The following is a 10,061-nucleotide window of genomic DNA, read 5'->3' on the forward strand; positions in this document are numbered from 1 at the left end:
ACAGAATAGTCTCTCTTGCTATACATGGCCCACAGATACTGCCAGAAAGTTCTTTGAAGTGGAAATAAGATTACCCTTTCCCATTAGCCCTGTTGCGTACCTGATGGCAAAGTCTGAAGGTACACAGCAGGCATCAGGCTCCCACCTTCCTCCTTTCATAACCTAATGCTAGACAGGTGACCTCCAAGAGGGCTGAGACTGTACAAGACTGGGGCATTTCTTGATCCTCCTAATCATGATTGATTAAATGTGTGAAATCCTTAAGCAAACAGTAGCTATAAGATCTGTTATAAGATCATGTTTCTTTGAAACATAGTGAAAGGATCAAATTGTGGAGTCGGTGGAATTCAGAATGTGGTCTGAATTTGCTGATCCATAGTATCAGAGGTAAGTTTGGTGGGCAGGAAATTAAATCCATGCTGTCTGCAACAACCCCGACAGCATTGTCACAAAGAGACAGGGGAAGGGGAAGTTAGCAGAGATTTACTTTAGAAGAAATTTTTTTGGGAATCTACAATTTTCCATTTATTTTAGTTTTATTTTATTTCACTTCATTTATGTCCACTTTTCCCCCATTGGGAACCCAAAGTGGCTTACAATATTCTCCCCTTCTCCACATTATTCTCATAGCAATTCTGTGAGGGAGGTTAGGGGCTGAGAGTGTGTGATTGGCCCAGTGTCACCCAGTGAGCTTCCCTGGCAACATGAGGATGTGAACTTGGTTCTCCCAGATCCTAGTCCAGCACTCTAACCATTATATCATGCTCAGACCATGATTCTGAGATTAGGCATGCGGTTTCCTACACCTATTTAAAAGTACATGGAACTGCCCATCTCTTTTTTGTTTTGCCTCACAGTTGTAGCCCCAGCTCAAGCAGCCTCTCTTTTTAGCAGTGCTATATTGATGCCATTCTGTATATTTTACAAGTATTATATGTCAGTAGAGATGGGCACGAACAGCAATAGGAACTAAAAAAAACCACAAACAGCCCAATCAGCTGTTCGCAAACAAGCTGTTCATGAGGCCCCATTCTAAACGAACAGGTGGTCATTGCAAGCCCTGTTCGTTGCTGTTTGTCAAGCCAGACAATCTGGCACCTGCAATCAATTCCCTTGGCAACCGGAGGCAGGGACTGCCTGAACTCTGTCTGAACTTCTGCTGTTGCCCTGGAACCCCCCATCTAAGCCCAATTTAGCTTGATAGGCAGGTCTTCCTTTCAAGTGTGGAGCTCCACATTTGTTATAAGGAAGCAAAGAGGGGGGGAGGGGGGCTCCCAGCTCTGGTTTTGCAGACAGTGAGGGAGAGACAGTTGCTGTTGGCATTTTGAGAGAGAGACAGGGAGAGTGCATTGGAGCTTGAATTTTCTTTGTGTGTGATGGGATAGGGATCTACCTCTTCAAGTTCCAGGGCTGCTGCCAGGCTCTGGGGCCAAGCTATTATTTATTATTGGTACATTTCCTGCTGCCTGCTCAGGTAGGGTTTCTGGGAGTGGTGTGGTAGGAATCTTGATGGTTAGAGGAGAGCCTGCTGCCCCCCCCCCCGATCAACAAACAACGAACATGTTTGTGAACAGGTCATGTTTGTCAATGTTCGTTGTTCATTGTTCATGGATGGCAAGGTACAACGAACACCATGTTCATTTTTTTTTCCTGTTCATGCCAATGTCTACATGTGAGCATAACCTTTGATGAGAGGATGAAAAGAGCCAGCAACATGGCAGAGTGGACTTTGCTCTTTTGCTTGAGGCACCTTAGAAACTAAAACATGATAAAACAGATAAAAAAGCATCAATATAGTTAAAAATGGTCTATTAAAGCCCAGCATTAAACACCACGCTGGAGCATCAAAACAGCATAAAGCGTTCTGCAGTTTAAGGCTTCCATTGTTGCTATTTAGTTATGGCTATTCTGTGCCCCAGTACACTCAGTCAGTACTATGAATTGTCATTCTGTTATATCGTTCTTGGTGTGCAATTCAAGGTAGTGGCCGTCATAGTCAAGGTACTTATTAGTCTAGAGGCAAAAAATTGATGCTTCTACATTTCAGTTGGTCTTGCCAGTTTATATAAACTTGACCTGGACTCCCAAAAATGTGTTATAATTGCTAAACAAAGTGCTAAACCAAGCTTCACCTTGGGGCAGTATTTGGAACCAAACTGTTATTTGCTGGGCGGATTTATTAATTACATTTTAAAAGCACTAGACCAGATGACCGGTCAGGTTTCTTTTCATCCCCACTCAAAATGCATGATAGACTTTTACTGATTTAAATTTCAAATTGTTACAGAAACAGATTCCTAGTTTACTTCAGAGTTACTGTATACTTATTTTTAAAAAGCACAATATGCCGTGACTGTATTACAAAACTGTCCTTGTTTGATCTAAAGAGAGAGCTAGACAGAAATATGCTGCATCAGAAGACACTGAGAGAGGTCCTTGGGCTACCTCTAAGAGACATCATGTTGCTTTTTTCTGTGTTTCCAAGGAAACCATTTTAGTGTAAAATGAATTCTTTGTCTCCTGCTCTTTACAAAATTGTTTGAACCATCCTATCTCATAAAATGATGCTTCCCAGGTGATTTAAGCAGCATTAAAGGGTGGGGAAAGAGCTTAATCTTCAATTTGATGCACCAATGAAGGTGATTCCTTTATCAGAAGCTTCAACATTTTAGATTATATTTCCTGAAAAATGATAAGATTGTTCATATTTCTGAAGCATGAGCATGTATGAAATAAAACCCGTTCTCTTTCTTGTATTCATTTTTAAAAGAAATCAAACTACTCTTTTTGTTCACAAACCTCTGCAATGCTGGAGAAAATAATTTAAATTGTTTCTGAAGGATTTCATCAGTGGGACATGGGCTGAGAAAGAACTACACAATTATTTTTTCCCTCTCATCAAAAAGATTGAGTAAGTGAATGGAAACAGTATCTCACTCATTGGCTTATAAGTGCAGAGCCTATGGGCCATGTCAAGATTTACTCAACCTTCTTACTAAGCAGGGGCTACTACTGTAGGATATGGAATTCTTGGTCCACAGATGCATTGTGGTTGGATGCAGATTCGGAAATCAGCAATGTTAACCTGGTTATATCCCCATTCCCTATCAGCATCATTCTCAATGGGCTATAGAAGTATCCTGAGCTATAGCACTGTAAGTTATTCAAAAGTTACATTAAAGAAGAGTGAATACATATAGATGGGGGAGCAATATTGCCTTCTCCACTGGCCTGTCTCATAGTTGTCTTGATTATACATTCCTTCTATTCCAGGGCTCAGTTTTATTTCTGATGGCCTTCAGCTAAAGAGTATTATTGATTTTTGTTCCTTTTTAATATTTATGCTTCACTTGTTCTGGTCAAAAGACTGACAGACGTGTCTCGATGTTGTGGCTTCCAAATGCATCTTGGCCAGCAGAAGAACACAGTCATCTAATTGAATTAACAGTGTCTTTGTTCGGCTTAATAGAGTTTGTCATGAAACACTAAGCAGATGTGACAATGATCACAATAAATCGTACTTGGCCTGTGCTCTCTGGATAATATTAACTATTAGCTGGCTGTTGTGAGCTTATCCCTCTTTACTAATCAGGACATGTGTGCAGGACAATCTACTGATGGATAAAATACATCAAAGAGGTAGCTAACCTGAAGTTTTAATATTGGCAATAAACTTGCCTAATTAAAAGAGATGCAGATGGCTGTGGTACCTAGCAATTTTCACCTCGTTTACTTCAACTCCAATTATAGTCCTTCCCTACTGACTTACACTGTATAAATTACAAAGTCAGAAGGGCAGATGACTGTTCACCTGTTTCTATTCATAAAGGGAAGTCTAACACTTTAATTCTTTTTCTGTGCAAGGCAAACAATCAGGATATTAATATTTGCATAAGAGAGAACGTCACTTTTAAAACAAAATCTAAGTCAGGAAGTTAACAGTATTAAGAAACACACATCAACCTCAGCACGCCAATCCCACATGAGCGTTGTGTTGGAAGGAACCCATTCTTCTTCCTGTGTGAGTCCAAGCCAATGGCAATTGGGCTGGACAAATCCCTGTACCCATTGTGACAGGGGCCACCCCTCTGTGCTGAGAGGAGGAGAGTGTGATGAGACACAGCAGGCTGGGCAGAGGTCTCTTTTCCATCTTACCTCTTTCATAGAGTGCAGAGCAGTCAGGACCTGAGACTGTCTCGTGCAGCAACAATATTAATGTGTATAAGGGATCCGCCTTCGGTGCTCTCCCTAGGGAAGTTACTTCTTGAATACAGGCTCCCTGGAAAAGTTGCCTCACTCCTTCTCATCCAGCTCTGGCTCCAGCTATCAGGAGGCTGTCCATTTTAGGTCTCACTCGTCTCCCCTCCACTTTACCACTCCAACACCCCACCCCCTGGCTAAGCATATGTTTTAGCATCCCTGATGTTACACCCCAGGCTATCTATCCCCATACTAGATGTCAGGTACATGCCCAGCCTGTAATTACAGGGATGCCCCTCTTCTGTCTCTGTCCTCTGTAGAATTGGGACTCTGCCAGGAGAGCTTCCAGTTGATCTTGCCCTCTGGTCCCCTGGGGTTTCTGGATGGGTGGAGAAAAGGGAAGCAAACTTTTATCCACTTACGGAAACTGAAATCTCACCACAGATAGAACTGCCGTGCACAGCAAAGGCATACAGGCAGGATCTCGTGGTTTCCTACTCCTAAATAACTGGACAGATAAACAAACTGATCTGTAGCATTTTGGTTTCTGTTTTCTTAGTGAGATCACTAAATTCAATTGTGTTATTGTATAGACAACTGGAAGTCTTAGTTCTAAGAGCCTCCTGTGTCCTGTTAGAGAAGACGAATTTGACCCTGATGTGAACTAAAACAAGAAAGATTTGTTGTGTCATCGGCTATCATGGACCACAGTCCAGTTAATGCATGAAATGCTGTCCTCAACTTACAGATGTATACATGGACACAGGCAAAAATTCTAAACAGGGAGCACAAATGCCCTGAGAAGCAAGAATCCAGTAGATCTCTGATATTTCTATGCCATGTTTAAATGTGTACCTGAGGAGAAAAGTGGCCATTCCTGTCAGCAGTAATTAGTGAACTTTCTAACTTTTTAATGCTAATTTTAATTCCTTCCAAGAGACAGAAATTCACAGTCTTGACTATGTCCTAAATAAATAATCACATTTACTGATAAATTGTAGTATTCTGGAGCTAACTCTTTTAAGGGTTTTTTTTTTTTGCTTTTTTACTGTTGGAAAGCTATAATGGAGTTTGAGCCCTGTTTTTTACAAACCCATTCCAATGTGCCTGTGTCTGGAAAGTAGATTTCAGATAGATGAACAGAGTACTTCCTACATCTGATGATGTGGACTCTAGTTCACAAAAGCCTATGCCGTAGTAAACCTGTTTGATTGCCACAAGACTCTGTTTTTGTTGTAGTAGAGCCATCTGTCAAGCCAAGTGAACAAAACTATTTTTTCCAATGTGATATTTTACTGTTGTCCAACTCTATTGTTTCATGGTGAAATGTACTGCATTATAAATATACTGCAGACTAAAATAAATACTGTTCTGCAACACATTGAAATGTTTGATCATCATTCTGGTGAATACTTAACTACCAGGATTTCAGAAAAGGACCTAACAGATTTCCTTTTTATAAAAGAGTTTTGACCTGTTAATAGCACGGTGGATTATGCAAAATAATGCTGGGTTGTCATATTTCATAGCATCATACTAAATGAAGATATCATGATGCACATTAATACAATGAATCTTATGTCATTACATTGATTAAAAAGCACAGAACTCTATTGCTTTCATCCTGTTAGCTTCTTTCCCCATCAACTCTGAAGAATTAATCCTACAGTCCTGAATAATTCATTTCTTGCAGTGACATCTTTCTAGCTTTTAACAAGAGGAAAAATGCTTCATATTCCATTGTACTTCCTCATTTATCCCTCCCCTAACTGGATATTCCTATGGACCATTTGCAGGATTAATGAAAGTCTCTCTCGACAATGCCTCGCTATAGAGAATGTTTTCAGATTGGAAGCAGGAAAGGCAGGCTGGTTTTGACAATGAAGTTGGCATTTTCTCTCCAAAAGCAGCTCTGTGTGCATTTCAAATTAATAGTTGCAGAGGATTTCTTCATTTCCATCCTGTTTTGGTTGATGTCTTGCATTGGGACCCAGTGAATTCTGCTGGTAATATTTGTCAGGTTGCTTCATATGCTGCAAATTTAGTGTGCTCAAACTGGAATGGCCCCAGTATGAGAGAGGAAAGGTTGGTGCACTTACTGGCTTCAGATTGCAGAACTTTTGACTGAGATCCTCTCCTCACACCAGGCAGCTATACAGACACCTGCTACAGCCCTAGTCTCACCAAGAGGTCAGAAAGTGTTGCTCCCTTCATGGGGTTCTATACTTCTTTCTGGCACAGGCAGGAAAGAAGATGGTTCCTGGCTGCCTAGCCTCCAGCTACCCTTGCAACAGGCACAGTTCAAGCAGGTGGTCATATTTATTTCCCCATCAGTGTATAATGTAAGGAACAGCTACCTTTCTCCAAATTATGAACATGTGGTGAAATAAACATGACATGTTATGGGAGTCATATGTATTGATATTTGTGAACCAGGTCTAATGGCGCTATCCTAAGTAGTTCCACTCAGAATTCTGTTCCAGCCTATTCAATGGTGCTTATTCCCAAGGAAGTGTTTTTAGGATTGTGCGATACGGAGCTGTTCCTCCTTAGCTTTCAGTGATGTTGCCTCTTTATTATACACTGAAACAGTTCAGCTATTTGATTGGTATTCAAGATCCCCCCCCCCATTTCTAATACTGAAAACATTCTTCCCACTTCTGAAAGAGCACAGAAATGGTCTGCAACAGCAACAAAAAATGTAACTTTCCGCTCCATCTATTCTAAAGGGGACAATATGTCCAATAAAGTCATGCTAGCTGAGAAGGTAATCTAAAACTCAGATAAACAATATACTTGCATGCCACAGGATTGTGAAATAAAAGACACACAGACAATACAATTAAGTAGTTGTATAAAAGGGTATCATAATATGCCTTTTGCAGAAATAGATCTCTGCCAGAAATTCTCACCTTGACAAGGGTCACTTGGGGATCGCAGTCCAGCTGTCCCTGCCAAAGCCGTCATGGCATCTGCCAAAGACCCTGCAGGAGGAGCTCTTATTTGGAAGTCCTTCACAAGTGAACATCTGAGCTTCACCAGTAGTTTTCCTTTAGTACCTAAAGGTTACAGCAGGTGATATCTGGACATCAGCTGCTGATAATAATGTAACACAGGGAAGTTGGAATAAAAAAATGTGTTGTACAAATTAAGAAACCTTAAATGCAACAAGCACCATACAGAATATAATACAATGCAAATTTCAGTTTCTTATTCAGTCATATCTTTCCTTAGCTTACAAGAAGGTTTTAAATCCCCTAGAAACAGTTGTGCAGCATTTTGGTATCATTTTATTTAGTCATAGGTTCTGATTTTAGTTAACTGCTTATAACTTGGAATTCTGGGAAACAGAAGTACTAGCTAAAACTAGACTGTGGCTGCCATTGTAAAATAATGAGACTGCACTTGCCATTTTTGGCATCTATGGTTCTCCTAAAACTATAGGCCTTGGAATGGCAAGCACATGGCTAAAAACCCTCATTCATTCCTATTATGGAACATAATCAACGAGCTATCTTGATATATGTCTTGACAAGCAATTTCATGTAATAAACTAATACAAGATTAGGCTACCACAAGTGTTCTCAGTATCATTGATTGCTTGATTGGTATGACATGAATTCATTCAATAATGGGGCAAAAGTGAGTTAGCAGAGCTGGCTAAACTTACAGCTCTGATCAGAGATAAAATAAACACTGTCTACTTTTGTGGTTAATTGGAAACCCCTTGTTGACTTTTTGTGTGAGACGATAAAAAATGAATTGATGATTTGTGGATTTGATTTCTACGAAGATAAACTTGGGAAAAATAAAAAGAAGGGGAACAGTATTGAAAAGGTAAATTTTAGAGGTATTAAAACTACAAATATAATGTGTGTAAAGATATAATAGGTATTGTACAGGAAAACGGAAAATGAAATATGTATTATTTCTTTGTTTTTCCTTTAACTTCTCTTTTTTTTATCTCTTTTTCTATTCCTTTTTCTTTTTTCTGCCCCTTTATTGGGCTTTTAATCTTATTAATAAAACAAAAATTATTTTAAAAAATAATGTGGCAAAAGTGTTTATGTGGTAAGAAAATTGTATAATTAAATAGCTATTCCTTCCTTATATTTACTAAATTAATGCAGAATTACCCTTTTGCCAGCCTGTCTATGCTATACCAAATTTCAGCAAGAAAACTTGCTTCTGCAAAGTGTTACATTTTTGTGAACATTTCCACATTGATCTATATGTATATCAGTGCTTTCATGTACCTTTGGATCAGGCCAATTGTATGAAATGATGAAAATAATAGTGGTTTGTTTAAAATATGTTATTTAAGCCACAGTTCTTGTACTGGAAATAGTTTTAGAGTACTTACATTAACTGGAAAAATAATTCCATTTATCCACTAATTCAGTCTTTTTTCAGCTAATAGCACTTTTTTGTGCAAAATTCAAATTCCATTTTGGATTACATTGCCATTTATTAAGCCTGTGCAGTTTGATAGATTTATACCAGGCATATCTTAAAGGATTTCAGAATTTAAAATAAAAAGTCGCCAAATCACATTTATATAATGACCCATTTTTGGTCCCACATACAAGTACAAATAAACCAGAGGCTTCTTTTTTCCTCTTAAAAATATTAAGTTAATGAAATCCATAAAAAAGGCACACAGGCCACGATCAGATTGACTGTGCAAGCAAATGTATAATAAAAGTTTGTAATAACTAGCACTGTACGAAGGTTGGGTTCCTGTTAGGCATCATTTCTGTGTCATGCTTCGAATGCTCAGCACTTCACAATTGTATTGGATCATCAATACTCACTTGGGAAGCAAGGGATTCCATTCCCATTTTACAGTAACTTTCTCAAAGCCAAACCTGTGGGAGAGCAAAAACTAGAACCAAGGTCTCCCAGGTCAACAAGCTTTCATATTGGTAGATTATTGCAGTGAACTTGGTAACTGGTCAACAACATTGGAAGCCTGAATCAATGGATTTTTGCAGGTGTGTGTTGTTAGATGTGGACTGATGGCAAGCTAATTGGCAATGTATTCTTTCATTACCAAGTGGGCTGGCATTGACAATGAGCCATTGTCACACACTGTCCCTTTCCTTAGAGCTTCATGGAGTGCAGCCAGGACACGGTGACATTGCTGTCAATGGCTTCTTTCGTTGCTGTGTAGCAAGGGATTGCCACTATGGGGGGGGGGCATGTTCCATTCTAACGGTGATGCTGAAGATCCCCATTTCTGTTGACACAGACAGGGTTGTGTTTAGGATCATCAGCTATACTCCTCACTCTTGCTGTAACTTTCACATCTGGTCAGTGCACAGTACTGTTGCCTACTCCAAGCTAGTATCACTACTTGTGAAACTGCATTGGTGACAGATTCTTGCATCAGATCCTCTCTGTATTCTGTGGTCCATAGGATTGCAACTCAAAGCCAACAATTATATTAATTACAGCTGCCACCTATTATTAAAATATTTGGTATCCTAGCAGTAATAAAGAAAAAAGAACAAAGAGACAAAATATAAAGTAGAACAGTCTTGTTTTATTACTTTATGTCATCAAGAGACTTTCCTCCCTTTCGCTTGCCATTTTTTTCTATTATTAAATCTTTTTTCTTTCCTTTTTTTTTTAAAAAAAACACACCCCAACATACATTAAGTTGTGAATCAGACGTTAGGGGGATGTGGAAATGAAAGGAAGTTTGGTGACATCACAATTATTTTACAACTTTACAACAAATGAGAGACTGAATTTGTTGTGTCTATCAGTGTATAGCAAGGGTGGAAAGCAAAGGCACACAGAGGTCTAAGAATCATTTCACATAAAGAGGTAAAAAAAAGGGGGGATGGAAGAAAGAG

This window comes from Eublepharis macularius, chromosome 8, assembly GCF_028583425.1.
Source record: "Eublepharis macularius isolate TG4126 chromosome 8, MPM_Emac_v1.0, whole genome shotgun sequence".
Lineage (NCBI taxonomy): Eukaryota > Metazoa > Chordata > Lepidosauria > Squamata > Eublepharidae > Eublepharis > Eublepharis macularius.